The sequence below is a fragment of the Bombus fervidus genome, chromosome 1, assembly GCF_041682495.2.
Source record: "Bombus fervidus isolate BK054 chromosome 1, iyBomFerv1, whole genome shotgun sequence".
NCBI lineage: Eukaryota > Metazoa > Arthropoda > Insecta > Hymenoptera > Apidae > Bombus > Bombus fervidus.
Window position 1 is genome coordinate 21,809,170 of NC_091517.1, and position 15,430 is coordinate 21,824,599.

At 38.8% G+C, this 15,430-nt stretch overlaps 1 protein-coding gene and 1 long non-coding RNA gene across 5 annotated transcripts in view; both read left to right on the plus strand.

Moving 5' to 3' along the window:
- Gro (TLE family member transcriptional corepressor groucho) overlaps window positions 1–15,430 on the plus strand; it is a 250,854-nt gene that overhangs the window by 46,316 nt on the left and 189,108 nt on the right. The gene's annotated exons all lie outside the window — the stretch shown is intronic.
- On the plus strand, window positions 3,626–9,001 carry LOC139990399 (uncharacterized). Of its 4 annotated transcripts, none has more exons than XR_011800564.1 (4): window positions 3,626–3,753; window positions 3,913–4,467; window positions 4,702–7,341; window positions 8,095–9,001. It is a non-coding gene; the product is annotated as an uncharacterized lncRNA (long non-coding RNA). The 4 variants fall into 4 exon arrangements; XR_011800566.1 differs by having other exon boundaries at window positions 3,913–4,214; window positions 4,290–7,341; XR_011800563.1 differs by having other exon boundaries at window positions 3,913–7,341.

Sequence of the window (15,430 nt, forward strand, 5' to 3'; positions counted from 1 at the left end):
AAAAGTTACATACATCGTTTATTAGTTTACGCAATCATACGATTCTTTTTATTCTAATTTGGTTGTATTACAAGAAATGAAATAAAAAAAAAAGAAGAAGTACTAATATAAAATAAGCGTTATATAGCAAAATAGAAAGGCGAAAACTAATTACTTATTATACATAAGAAAATTAGCCCTAACAGCAATATCGCAATGTTGTATCTTTAAATTAAAAAAGAATATAGAATTAGCAAAACATTAGTCGTTATCTTTTCATATCTTATGCAGTTTAAAATAAACGCTTAAGATGTAAATTTAATGTAAGTAATTTTCAGTAAATTTCTTCATTTAAAATTCTAAACTAGAGATATATAAACTCAGAATGGTATAATAAATAATTAGCTGGACAAATATTATTTTGTAGTCAATTCGATCAATCTAATTTATCATTATGATATCGATGTTGTGAAAAAGTTTGTTCTTCGATAAGTAAAAGTTGATGGTTTCGAACCCGTCGCTGCCGAGAGAAAGGAAATACGTGCGGGAAAAAGACAGGTAGAGAAAGAGAGAGCATGGCAAAGGGTGGGTTTTAGGACGTGAGATGGTAAAGGGGGTGACAGTGGGGATTCATTATCTGACAGTCTATTGTCATTCCTGCGGGCTGAGATTTTGCTCGGGCCAAGAGCATCTCTGGTATATGTCTGTGTACATATATATGTCTGTGTACATATTATGCGTGTTTGTATGTAGTGATACGCGATATCTGCCATCAGAAACGCGTTTGAAAAGTCAGACATTTCCTTCAGTTCTGTTTCGCCTCGTATCATTAGATACGTTCTGGTCAAAGATCTGTAATATCTCTTATTAAAGAACTTGACATTATACAGAAAATATTGTTCTAAAATAAAAAAGATGTAAAATAGTCTTGCCTGACTTAGCTTTACTGATTGGTATTGAAATAAAACGTGTTAAAAGTATGACAAGATTAATGTTATATCGTTCTACGTTTTAGTGGAATTATTGGTTCGCACAAATTTAACGATCTATTATACAAGATTATTTAAGATGATAAACATATAAAGAATTTATTACGAAAAATAACAACTAAAACTTATAACGAAGAAATTTGTATACTTCAAATATCAAAATAAAATGTCCACATGCATGTTTCAAACAAAAAATAGAACAACAAAATACTGTGAAACAGTTTTAATGTAGAATCAGAAAGGAACGATATAAGCGCGTACTTTATACGTACGCGCTCATTCCCTGCAGAAGTAACAAAATAATATTTTAAATTATCCAGGATACTATCGAGTATTTGGCAGTGACGATATTCCGCTGAAACAAAATTATATACATATACTTATATATATATATTATAATTGTGATTCGCCGGAAAGTGTGTATCATGCATATTGTATGTATACACAGAGAATCTGTGACGATACAGCTGCAAAAGAGATTTTCATATTCAGATAGGAGACAGCGGCCTACATTCTTTGTTTTATTTCAACAAAAGTAAATACGCGGCGCGCGAAAAAGACGAACGGAAAATTAATCCAAACATTAGGCAGGAAAATTAAGGGGTCCGTTGCGAACAACGGTTGGCACTCGTTATTACGATCTTATTCATCGCGTGTATTCCACGGTGTCATTAACGCTCCCACGAATGTACTGTCGTTCGCGATATGAAGTGTCGTCGCCTATGTCGGGCCGCAAGAGAAAATTAAGACTAACGAGGAAAGCGTTTCTGTATCGTGAAACGGGAGGCCCTCCTTCCTTCCAGGCGAAAAAGAAGTTCTACGGAGACGATCTCGTCTTTCCACGGGGTATAATGAGATCCCAGCGACGCCAGCTCGATCGCGCCCTATCATTTTTCACTACTGATCGAGGAAAGTATCTAACTCTCGGCAATATCATGATCCTCCGTTTATCTTCTGTATTCCCTCTCCTTCACTGATATACATAGAGTCAACAATTTCTTATCTGTTTGTTCCTTTATCGACGTCTGAGTCACTGTAATAGGCACGATAAGAAATTTTTTAATTGTTATGTGCTGCGTTTAGTTGTATTTTGAACGAATGTATTTATTTCTTTTCGTCTTTGAAGTAATATCGAATATCTCTTAGTAGTTCTTGTAGAATATAGTGTTAAATGTTCAAAATTCGAAAATTGAATAGACTGAAAATTTATCTAATAAGTTGACAAACATGTCTGCAGGTTTAATATTCTTTATATTCATACTTATCTAAATCATTGAATCATTGGTTGTAAAATAATGGGACAGAATATACCTTTCTTGAAGAAAAGAATAATATTCCTCTAAGGTGGTTGCACAATATTTTCTACACATTTTTTTGTGGTTATACGATTTTCACAATTTTTCACAGTTAACATGACTTTTTCGTAATCAACCGTACGTATCAATCCACGACGATTATTTATACCACACGAAAGAGATCCCAAACTAATGTTAATCGTTTAAGAATTAAATTAAATATATTTACTACAATAACAATATAATATTTAATATTTAAGCAATATGGCATACATTAGAACCACATAATCAACTATGGGGTCTGTGGAAGTTGTTGAAATTCATACAATGGGTCAAGGTCCTTGGAACCTATACACTGTTCTTAATGGCCTAAAGTTTAAAGTGCCTCGGTGTATGGGATGCAAAATCTTCGAGATATTAGTATATGAATATATCTAATAAGACATACCATATTCAATAAGATATTTGAAGTACATTCTTCTTAAATAAGAAGAACTCGTTATCGATTATTAATCCCTCAACCTCAAATCTTCGCACGACACACTCAGCCAAACCAAACATCTTACCGCTAAATCGAAACTTTTCCCTATATCTACCGATCTATAAAGTTTTTACTCCACCGAGTCATCGATTCAGATGAAAGGAAAATCATCGACACGGATGGTACCCTTCTCGACACCTCCTCGTCTCCCTCGAGGCTCGGCTGCGGACGTGAAATATTTTTACATGCGGCTTAACGCGAAAGCATGTCACTCATACGTGAAACGATTAAAGTTTTAGAAGTATCGATTCCGTTGGCGTTACCGTTGACAGACAGAGGGATCGTCAAAGAGCATAATAATTACTGCGCCCGCAGAGAAGAGGCTCAACCCTTTGTTCTATAGTCACTTTGCGAAAGGGGCTGTGCCAGGAGCGCAGGGACGCTTTTGGGGTGGGACGGGGCTAAGGGGGCTCGGGGCGGTGGTTGAAGAGCATCCGTTTCAGTCGCGCCATTATGTAATTGATCTGGGCTTTCCGTACGCGATGATCGTGTAATGCGTTCCACGTACTCGACGCGCGCGATTCCGCATACATCTTCTCTTCTTTTTCCTCTCCTTCTTCCCTCCCTCTCATTCTCTCTTCCTCTATTGCTATCCGAAAGCCCTCGGAGGCAGAAGAACGTTGCAGTCCGTTGCATCACGCGGATAGATTAAAAGGAACGCACTGGCAAAGGTGAGAGTCGGTGGACAGTCAAAGTCGATACTCGTTTTCGTATCAATGGTGCTTTTCGACTGGATCGCGTTCTTCCGAACCGTCCATAATTTTCCTAAAGAGAGAGATTTTTCGTTCCCGGCCCACTCCACGCTGATGCTTCCAGTCAAGATCGAAATGATTTCAAGAGTGGCGGATTGACGACGAACGTTGATTACGAAGATTGGCCGGTGTCGATGCGATTATCATAAATAAACTGTGGATGTTTACGTATCTATGGGAAATTTAGCAGAGTAAGAGTATGTAATTATTCTTTTCATAATAAAAAACAACTTACAATACAGATGGGTGTATCGTCTATTTTTTATAGGATATATATGTAGATGTCTGAGATCTTAAACTATACGCCTTCTTTGAATTTATAAAGATTAAATTAAAAACAATTTATTTCTTCATAGGGATGTCACGGGCATGTAAGTACGTTAAATGGTTAAATAGTTGGCATACTATTATTGCGAATTACATTTTTCATATTTTAACTTTATTAGTAATCACTTCAATTAAATTAACTAACATAATAAACATCATATATACATATAATGTCAATATTTTACTACAGTCTACAATTCATACAATTAATCAAATCGACACACTAAAAAGCAATCAGACGAATAACTGTATCTTCAAGCAGTGTTCTAAAAAATTCAGGATTTAAGTAATTTACACGTACGAATATAAATCACGTTCTTTATGGTCGAGGGTAAGTCGTGACAAGTTTTCTCGTTATATTTCATTAGAACGATTTTCTAATATCGCATTGATCTCTTGTTTACAGAAACGTAGCGGTAATTCGATTCCACGTAACAAAAATAGCCAGTCTTGTATTTACCCTAATACAGGCGTTGCTGTGATTCACGATTCATTATAATTAACGAAAACCGTGGTATGCCAATACGATGATGGACTCAATTAGAAAATGGCGTGGTTGGGGGTGGTTGTGTACATCGAATGCGGTATGATTATCTACCCTGTCCATTATTCATTTTCATTAACGAAAACCGCGATTCCAAGTCTTCTAGAGTGTATTAACCTAGTATTACATTATTAGGTATTCACGATTACTTCTCTCGCTTTTTCACTTTTCTCTATCTCTTCTCCGTAAATCTTTCTCCTTTTTAACTTTACCTTCTTTTCTTTGTTTCCTCTTATTCTTCGCTCGATGATCGTTTCTTTTCGTTTGTTTGCAGCTCTTCCTTCTTCGTCTGTGGTTCATCGACGAACACGCGCAGGCATCGCTGGTAGATATTTAATTAAAGTTGTTTGCGCGACCAAGTTTGGGAACTTTGGGAATAAGTTACCAGCGGGAATCAGCGAAGGGGCCATTTAATTGTCCTCGCGTTTAATGCGTCGTATGGCCCAGGAGTTATACTCGTCATCACGTCACCGGAAGTCACCGGATGGATGGGCTGAGTAGTAAACGCGTCAACGGGCAAGAAAAGAACTACACGAGCGTGTTGCGATTTTCGTGAAAAGTATCTCGTCCTTAACCCATTTGCACCGGCTTCTTTTATAGCGTAGCGTTGGCAAAGTGCTACACGCGAAACGTTAATTTAGTCTGTCGCATACACATATATACACGTATATATGTAAATGTATAAATATACTTTTATCGCAATTACACGGAGAAAAATTTTGTACGTCACGCTTTTCATATTCCTCGAAGTCGGCGGTGATATCACAATGCGACCCTCTTGCGTTTTATTTTTAATTTGCGCCGATATCGAAGCCGAATCCGCGCGTCCGTCGCCGTTGTTTTACGCCGCTCGTAATTATACGAAAACACGCTGCATGCTTCTATTCAAATCGTTGATTTTAAATGACAGAATCGATACCGATGTATTAATATAATGGACGTTGGCCAAGGTAGAGCAAGCCTTTCCTTTCTTGTCCTATCGATTTGTAGAAGTAAGCACTCGCGACATCGGTGAGTCGCGATTTAATTGATGCTGCTCGCGAATTAATTACGCGTTAGTAGTCGAGAAAATTCCTGCATCTCGGATTAAGTTGAACACTTTGAAGCGTGTCTGCGATTACGTAGATTACCGTCGTCCTCGATGAGGATAGAATTCGTTTCTTTCAAGTCGCTCCATTTCACGCGCTAATAGGTTCGCGGTGTTTCGCGCACTCGTGTTACGCGACATCGCGTTTACAGACGCGATTCACTTAAAAACCAAGCTCTGTCGTCAGCGGATTTCATTTTCTTTCTTTTTCTCTTCTGTCTTTTTCCTCCTCCGTCTTCTTTTTTTTTTATTTCACCGCGAAGCGACTCGATTATACCAACCGACTAAAGCTTGATATCAAAAGCATTATAGATTCAGACGTATCCAAGTAAGCGCGAGCGAAGACGAGAAAAAACGGAAAAAAGGAAATTTCGCGACCCAGCTGAAATATCCCTTTAGAATATCAGCGGGTGAAAATCTTTTTTTCTTGAGTTACAAAGAAGCTCGGCGACGCGTTCTTCCTGAAATAAAATAACCGATAAGTGATTCGTGTCGGTGTGGACAGAGCCTTAACGTGAGAAACGAGAGGCCAAGTGATCGCATAAACGTATTCGTGTCAAAAGCAGCTCCGGTCGAGACCCGAGTTATCCTCTGACCCCACTCTGTCATCTCGAACTTACTTCGTCTCCTCTTCGTATCACCAAACCGTTATTTTCGGCCAGGTTTCCCATTTTCTTCCCGATATTCTTCCGGGCAAATGATTCGAATGCTTTACATATACATTTTAAAACAAACATACGTACCTACTAGCTGAAAATAAAGCGTTTCTATGCAAGACAGAAGTAATATAGAATTTTAGTTTTCATATCTACAGTTTTTTAAAGATATAGAAAGTAGATTCAGTTTGAATATAGTTGATATGTAACTACGTCGTTTAATATGATTATATCTTTTTAATTAAACGAGGATGACGAAAAATATCAACTCTTTACGAACATTTTCTTTCGTTCTGATTTTTCTCCGCTTACCTTTTAAAACAATATCTTGACAAAATTTTAATTTGATTTTCACTCGGATAATCACTGGAATTCATTTTGATTTCAAAAGATTGCAAAAATTGATAAGCGTTTGCCAATAAGGATCTTGAAATAGAAATACTTAAAACATATAAATAAATTTACTTCCCAAAATTCTATGCTACAGATTTAATATAACATTTCTGCACTAGTCATTTCTAAATGACCATTTATAAAATAATTTCAATGCAATATACATTTAAACAACAATCACGCAAATTTCTTCCCATTTAAAATGTTTTTGGCCTGTCTTATTCTTAGCATAACATTTCCTCTCTATCAAAGATAGAAACTCGCGTTTTTCCATTTAAAATAGAGAAACGTTTAATAAAATACCGCGACGGTTGGTGCACGGCATTCTTTAGTATCGAATGCTTACGTAATAATACGTGGTCGCGTTGGCGCGTCTATTCCTACGAACCGTGCGCGTTCTATATCCACGGAAATTCTCGAGCGCGGTGCATCGGTGCACTTTAAAGCTCGCGGTTGTATATTTCCTCCCGTGCACCGAACACCTCGCACTTGAGCCTTGTCACAATAAAACATCGGTCGCGCTTCCGCGGCGTTGCTCGCTCACTGTCGCGAAACAAAAATGTTTCGCCGCGGAACGTCGTGCAATTAAGGACACAGAATCCCTTGCCGATAAACTTTGTAACGTAAGCTCTGACTAAGTTTAATCGCTTAGCCCGCATCGCTTTTACGCTTGGAAAAAATTAAACAGCTGTTCTATTTAAATGATACATTTAGATGTTGATATTCGGATTTTTTTATATAAAAAATCAAATCAGATTGTGACATAGTAATTTTGCAGGTATGTATATTTATTGATAATTCAACTGTTTCATTAATATCGTAGGAATCATTGCTTAGCGTGTATTGTCACAATAATTTTTTCAAAATTGTAGCAAGATTTCAATGTAACAGTTCGAATCTATTATGAGTGAGATTTCATTGCTTTCTTTTATATCAGTGATTTCTATCAGTAAGTTCAAACAATTACATATTCGATTATTATTCAAGATTAAATGAAAAGCAGACAAGTTATTGTTTGTAATTGTTTTACAAATAACATCATGATATCGCGATGGTATTATTACGAAACGATAATTGGAAAAAAATTCACTTTTCATGAACAACCATGGTAGTGTTCGAGAGTTAATTTAAATATGCAGCACATGAAACTTCTGCAAACTGCAAAGATGTGTTAAAAATATTGATCCAAAAGTAGTAAGGAATGTAGAGATATTCTCAGCACGTACGCCAAAGTTCAAATCAATCGGTTCAGTAATTTATGGCATATCGTGAACCGTCGAGTCGTCGTTATTCTAAAAAATACTCTGTAAAAAATCCATACAGATTTTCACATAGACTGTAACGGTAAAAAATCTTTATAACGTCTTCGATTTTAAACTTTATTAAAATGTTTTGGAAACATGTTTTGAAATCTCTAAACATTCGAGAAATGTAAAATCTTTAAAAGAAAGTTAGAAACCTACGTTGGAATATTTAATTGTAGAGAAATATCTGTAAACTTGAATTATTAACGTTGTATTCTTTTTTATAGATAGGTATAAGAATAGTTATGAAGAATATCTTTGTCTATCTGAATGAAAATTTGCTTGTTATCGTAGATTCACGATAAATCCAGACTCGACGCGAAACCTCTTAAGGACTTCGTAGCAGGGTTATATATCAATCACAGAGAAAGTTAATAGGGGAATGGAGCAAGGCAACATCCTCACGTGAGAAATTCATGGAAAACGTGGTATCTTTCGCGCGTGCCGCGTGAACACGTGCATCTTCAAAATAGAACGCAAATATTGTTGACGCGAAATGGGAATTAATAGAGAGGATCTGAAATACTGAAAAGACAAATACAGATGTGGCGTATCTACTGTTCTGCATGCAAACAGCCATATTGACAATAAGCCTCCGATAAGCGAAGCATTTGCATGCATGCATACGTTCAATCATTGATGATTGCTACAAGAGCAAACGAATGTAATAACGATTTTACGTAATAATCAGCCTGATAGGATGCATTCGTTTCTGTCATACCTATCATAAAAATTGCTGGTTGAAATCCTATTATTGGATATGATCGTTTACGACCTTGTGTATGAATTCACGTGCGTAGGATGTCTGACCAGTCAGTGAAACAACTACATATCCTCGGGGATCAGTAGAAGTTTCCTGTAATGAACAGACACTACTGTTCATAGGACGGCATACGTATTTCTTTGACTTGTTAGACGACACGTTTTTTCTATTTTTTTTATTATCGAATAATTGTTTAATTTATCATTCATTTGTATATTTTTAATTGAATTTTAAAAAAGTTGGTAAAATACTAAAATGTACTATAAAAAGGGAATAGAATTATACTTTGTGATATTGTAAAAGATATTAATATTTAATTAATTCATACAAAAGTTGAAATATAAGAATAATAAATTATATTGGTGCGTTTATCACGTAACATTTATTGATCTCTAAGGATAAATTATTGTTAGTCTTTATCAATTTGCGGATCGTATAAAATTTCAAAAGGAAGAACAGCTGCTATTCATCGCAATTTATCCAGCAGAAAAATTTCTTCGTTAAAGAAATATCGATAACCTGTTAATTAGCGTTAACGCGAAACCCGCGCTGCTGATTCAATAACTTGCTAAACGAAATACCAACTCGTGTCGGAAGCAAATCTGAAATTGCTCAACGCTCCCTTTTATCCGTACATTCGTCTCTGTCTCTCCTCTGCTCATCTCGTTCTTACGACCCTACAACATTCACCTAAGTCTGATCCAATAGTACGCGTACGATAGTAGAGACGATTATCCCCAAAACGTCGTGTACGTCAACCGTATGTATAGCTAGTCCCGATACATTCGATAGACACACATACTCAATCATACATACATATATGTACATACAAACGTATATATACATATACAACAGCGGTGCGTTACTCGCGGGCAAAGCAAAGCGGAGTAGAGCAGAAGAGTGGAGCAGAGAAGAGCAGAGAGATCTGTAGGTGGATGTGCATCCGGCAACCTGCTGACAACAAGGCCCCAATACACGGAACAAGCCGGCAGTAGAAATTTACGTGCACGTATCGACGCTCATATACGTACGCTCATCCATGTAACATATGTACGCATGGGTCGCGTTAAGTGTAGCGTACCTCTGTGATTCTCACCCGGTACCCAGCTCAGTTCTCCTACCCTCTCCCCGCGCCCTCTTGCTCATCCTCGCGGTCGCACACCACCGTCGGCTCTCCCTCTCGCTCTACCGTCGCCTCCAACGCCCCCGACCCACCTCCTCGCCGTGATCCCTTTCCTCCACGAACCACCCCCGCCGCCCATCACCGCTGTCACGAGGCCTGGCAGTCGCATCGTATCGCAAACAAAAGACGAGCGAGCGCGCGCCACTCATCGCTCGCGCTCGATGCGACAGCGAGTGACGTCCCTCCGCTTCCTCCTCTCCTTCGCTCTCCACACCCGTCTACACACCCTTCGAATGCTCCCCTCGCGTCACCCTCCGTATCGCCGCTTTCCTCGGACCACTACTATATAGTCACGTAGCTTTTCTCTTTTCCACCTTCGCCCTTACCCCCTTTTCACCGTGTTTCTATCTCCGTCTCTATCTTTTTCTCGCTTTCTCGTTTCTCCAGTAAGCTGACTCGTTTCAGTCCTTTCTCTCTACCCTTCGTTCGTTCATTTCCCTCATTTTATCCATTCCTCTCTGTCTATCTACTCTCTTTGCACCCTTCTCCACATCCAACAGAGAGACCAACCCTCCCCATCTCGCTACCTTCTACCCGGTTTCTGTTGTCACCCCTCCTCCTTCTCCACCTCCACCGCCACCTCTTACTCCCTCTACCCTCGCAGCCGAAGCCATCTCTTCTCTGACTCTCGCTACTCTACGATTTCTGCCGGCCTCTTCACTCCCACCGACGACCACCCTCTGTGTACTCTCTTCATCTTCCATCGTATCTTTCTATCTCCCTCTATCTCCGTTACTCGTCCTCTTTGCGCGCCTCTCCGCTCCGACCACCCTCAGTCATCCCCTCCCCCTTCTACCACCCTGCCACGCTCTTTTCCTCGATCTCCCTTCGCCCCCGAAACCTAAACCGCCACCGCGTAGTGGTACACCGACACAGATATAGAGTCAGCCGTACCGGCACAGCTATCTGTTGTTATCACCAGTTATTTGCATCCCTTCTCGTAGTCGGTGGGGTGGTTGGTACTGCCTGCTGCGAGCACGAGGATACGTTCGCACGGGGGGTAGAAGGGGGAGAAAGGAAGGATGGGATGGGTGGTTGTAGAGGGGCCACAGGGAGACGGACACAGGGGGTTGACGGTGGGGGAGGGGTCTTGAAATTCTCGGGAGCTTTACTTCCCGGGAATATTACACGCCCCGCCGTGAGCTCCCGCCGATTCGAGTGATTCCTCATCTCTCGCCCTTTTCCTAACCGTTCCGTTCTTTCGCGAAAGCAGATGCGCAACAACACGGCTGTATTTATGCCCTTCTCCCGTTAGATGAATTTCGATTTGATGGAACGTTGACCGTGTTTCGGATTTAACCGGCTGCTATCCTCGTTTGTCCCTCGCCGATGTTCTTACTTTTTTCTCCCTTTGTCTCTGCCTTTCGTCTTTTTTTTTCTTCTCCTTCTTATGTTCGTCTTTCTTCTTTCTTCGTGTCACATCCTAATCTATGTACTTACAATAGTAGATAGACCCGCGTTTCGTTGGAACGATTGTGAATCCGAAGGATGGGGCTTCGTCGTGTATCAATAGGGGAAAGTGGGGGGGGGGTGTGAAAAGGAGTTTCGGTAATCTCCAAAGTTATTTGGCAAAATTGGAGGATTAATTAGGGTAAAATTTAGGGTCAATGATAAAGAAATTTAAGAATTATTTGGACGATTATTTTTGCTTATTATCAAAAATGAATGCGATTGAAATGAAAGTGGTATTCAAATCATTAATGAACAAAATTATTTGGTGAAATAAATAAACGATACTCAATCACTAGCGTTCAATGGAAGCAGACATGAACGAAAGTCCCAAGGTGCAAAAATTATAAAGTTAAATACTATAGCATAATATTTCAAGTTTTAAAATTCTCAAAGTTCACGTTAAAATAATTAACAACTTATATTTAAAAAAAGCAAATATTCTATTGAAGAGTCAAAAATTAAAAATTCACGGCTGAAATATCGATTGACGATGATGTGTCAGTCACCATTCAGAGACCCTATGGCCAATCCTAACCAACGGATTAATTCACAGACCGCGTTCGTTATAAGATTACCAGTGCGTAAGTACCCCAGTGAAGAACCCTTCGACCTTGTCAGAGGGGCGCGTTAACGTCGAGGCGGTCCCCTTCTACAAAGACAACATCATCGTCGCTCTGCTAGCTCCGACCACGATTTTCGCGTGTCAAGGAAGAAAGGCTGCGCCAGATTTGAATGTTTCCGCATTATCACCATGGGAAGCGTACGGATGTCTCAGCAACGATGGCTCGTCGTAGTCTGCGGAGAAAGCGTTCCAGTCAACGGATAGGAAGGGAGGATGTATACTTGCGAAATGAACGAAAAAGCCTAGGCAGAAGATATGGTAAAAAAGAAGCACAAAAAATGGGGGAAGAAGTTGAGGAAGAAAAAAGATGAAGAGAGAGATGAAAAAAGGGGGAAAATAGAGAAACGTTTATATGTATGTATATACGTGTATGTAAGAAAGAAAAAGACAGGAGTAACGCTAAAGAACACCGACGAATCACCGGTGTTTAAAATTCCCGTGAGGTTTCGCGGTTTCGCGCTTCGCGAGAAGAGGTGGGAAATAGAGAAGAATGGGGTTGGTGGGGATTGAAGGGGTTGCTGGAAAGGAGGTGGAGAACCAAGAGGAAACGAGGAGAAGGGGTTGAGCGTTCGGAGTCGACAGATTGCCGAGGGGACAAATAAGAGTGTATCCAGTCGCCAAACGCGACGAGGCGAATTTCGGGTAAATTGTTTCCCCCGAGTCCTCCCTCTCGTTCCCTCTTTTCACCCTGCCTCTTCGAATTCTCTCGCCATCGCCCAGAGGAGATTCACTGGTGTCGTCGTGGAAGCGACGATTTAAATTTGGGGTACTTGCCCGCGAGGCGAAGCACCCTTCTGGACTTTGGACTGGCCTTCACCTCTCTCTCCCTCTTTCTCATTCTCAATTGGAGATCATCGATTTGAAATCGTTATACTTTACTTTCATAGTTTAATCCTTCGCCCGATTCTTTTCAAATCTTATTCGGCCAAGTGTTGTCGAACATTAATGATTTTGAATTTTAAGTAATACCGTGTTTTGAGCAGAAACTTTAACCATCATCAAGCAAGTTTATTGTGTGTTGACGTCACGATAAACGAAATTCATTTGAAGAGAATTTAGATTAAGGAGTGAATCAACGAGAAGAAGTCAATGGTTTAATCATAACGTCTGCCTATGAGGTAGAAGGTATCCCTGAAATACGGAGGGATTATCGCCATTTGGGAATTCCAAGCATCTGGTTAAAATCGTTGTACCTTGACCCAGTCCATTGTATGGTTTAAGGTTCATATAAGTTGAGCTTATTTCTCGTCGATCGCAAAATAGAGTGCTATTATTATATGAAAAAGAAGACCAAGCAGTGCATTTTCTTGAAATTCTGTGTTTTTTACGTGAACATTTCGCTTCTATAATGAAAATATTAAATTTTTGTAACTATTTGAAAGTGTACTAAATCAGTATAGTACATTTGTATAGTTTCATCCTGCTTAAACAAATTGTACATTTCGTATGAATTAATATTTATTTCAAAACTCAGGACTGTTCGTAATAGAATCCAAAATAAAATTTAATATACGAACACATAGTGTAATTATATTTTACTAGAAAAATAAATATCGTAAAAATATTGTAAGGAATAAAGGCAACTTAATCTTTGCCTTTATATCGAAGCACAACCGGAAGTAAGTCTGGTTTAGGGCGGTGTGAGGAGTGTTACGAGAGCTTTCGCACATTACCCTTCGCAACAGGCCAATTAGCACCGTTTCAGGGTCTGATGTGAACGGTCACCTAACTTCCACATATAGTAGAATCTGTACCTAGTAGAACCAAGGACAATCCGTGTACTGTGCGAAAAGTCTCATTGAAGAATAAATATTTAGACCGATCTCGTATGGTCAATTATCTTTTTCTTTACGTTTACTATTACTATACTATGTTTACTATATAAGTAATGCTTCCTCATACATTTAACTAATTATATTATAAGAAAATTTATTCTTACTTTCGTTATAATATAGATTTTTAAAATACATTTCCTGTAGTTTGAAACATATAAATATGTATAGAAAAACCTTCAAATTTTTAAATATTAATAATTTAATATAATTTAATAACAATTCCTTATTTTATGTTCGTCGTTATCGCTCGATAATATATTAATATCTTGTATTTTATAAACATAATACGAGAATTTTCTAAGTGAAACGAAATAAGATAGCTTCTGATTAATTTGTTTAATTTTTTCCACGATCGGTAGGTTGAACGCGGAAATTAAATACGCACTATGCGTACCTATGCAAGCGTGGATTGATCCCTGATGCATTGAAAGCTGTATCGTGCATCGTATGTCCCCGTTCGCGGCTTAACAAAACGTGTTCGCTGCGTTCGAGGCAGTGAGGAATCTCCCGAAATTCTTTAAATTCTGAATCGAAACCATCGCACGAATCCCATTGCCATTTATCTGTTCGTGGAATTCAGCTCGTCGAAGAAAATTTGTTTGCCTGTGGTTGCTATACATTTCCTGGCAAAACAGCTATCTTCTTCCATTCCACTACACCAACCTTCATTCACATCTTTTATACGTATCTACTAGGGTAACTAAACATTAATTAAAATGCACATAGTTACAATTTTTTTCATAAATTATTCCTTCAAGGTATTCGATAACTCTTCTTTTTTCTTTTAATATAAAATTAGGTGAAATTAGAAGATAATAGAATTAAAATTTAGAAAACTGACATGTGTAAATAATTTTTTAAATTCGCAATATTATAGAATAAAAAGTATTTGTACCGTCCCTTATTTTACAATAAAGTATTCTTTATCAAGTGCTGTTTTTATTTTCATAGTATCAAACTTTTGTATCTTTGAAGCATAACTAAATAAAAAGTTTGATATATTTGGATATAATTAGCTAGTATGTAAGTTCTATAATAAATGTATGTGTAGGTGTGCAAAACTTTTTGTAGACATTGAATATTAGTTTATAAAAATCGTGATATAGAAGTATAATTTGAAACCGAAACAAGTGACCGAATTATTTATATTACCGCGTTCCGCCACGTTTCATCGCGTTCGTCTTCACAATCGTTTCGAGTAATTTCAAGAAGAACGTCCATCGGTCCCATTTTAAGATAAACTGACAAAGGCACGCACGTTTCAATTCTGTGGTGCATTTAAAGATCGATATTCCAGTCGTACGCGAGCGGAGATTCTTCTCCGGCAGTGTAAACATATCCTCGATACGTCCGTGGAACGCAGTAAAGAGACGCGAAGAGACAGGCGAGCAGGGGTGGGAAGAAGCTACGGGTACAGGAGAAAGATTCTCTTTTGCCTATATCTGTTTTCCACTTTTTTCATCCCCGTAGCAAGGCTATGCTTGTATTCCTCTCTCTCGTCTTGTCTCTTTCTACCTTTTCGCTTCCTCTTTTTTTAATGCCGCCCTCTTGCTCTCATTCTCTCGTTCCTTTTTCCTTGCTCTGCCCTTCGTCCTTGTCCACCAGCCGTGGTCGATCTTACCGTCTCTTTCTTTCCATCCTCGTCTCAAAATGTGGCATTCAACAGGGCTTCTACGGTGCTTGCGGTGGTGCGGAATCCGCGCCGGTT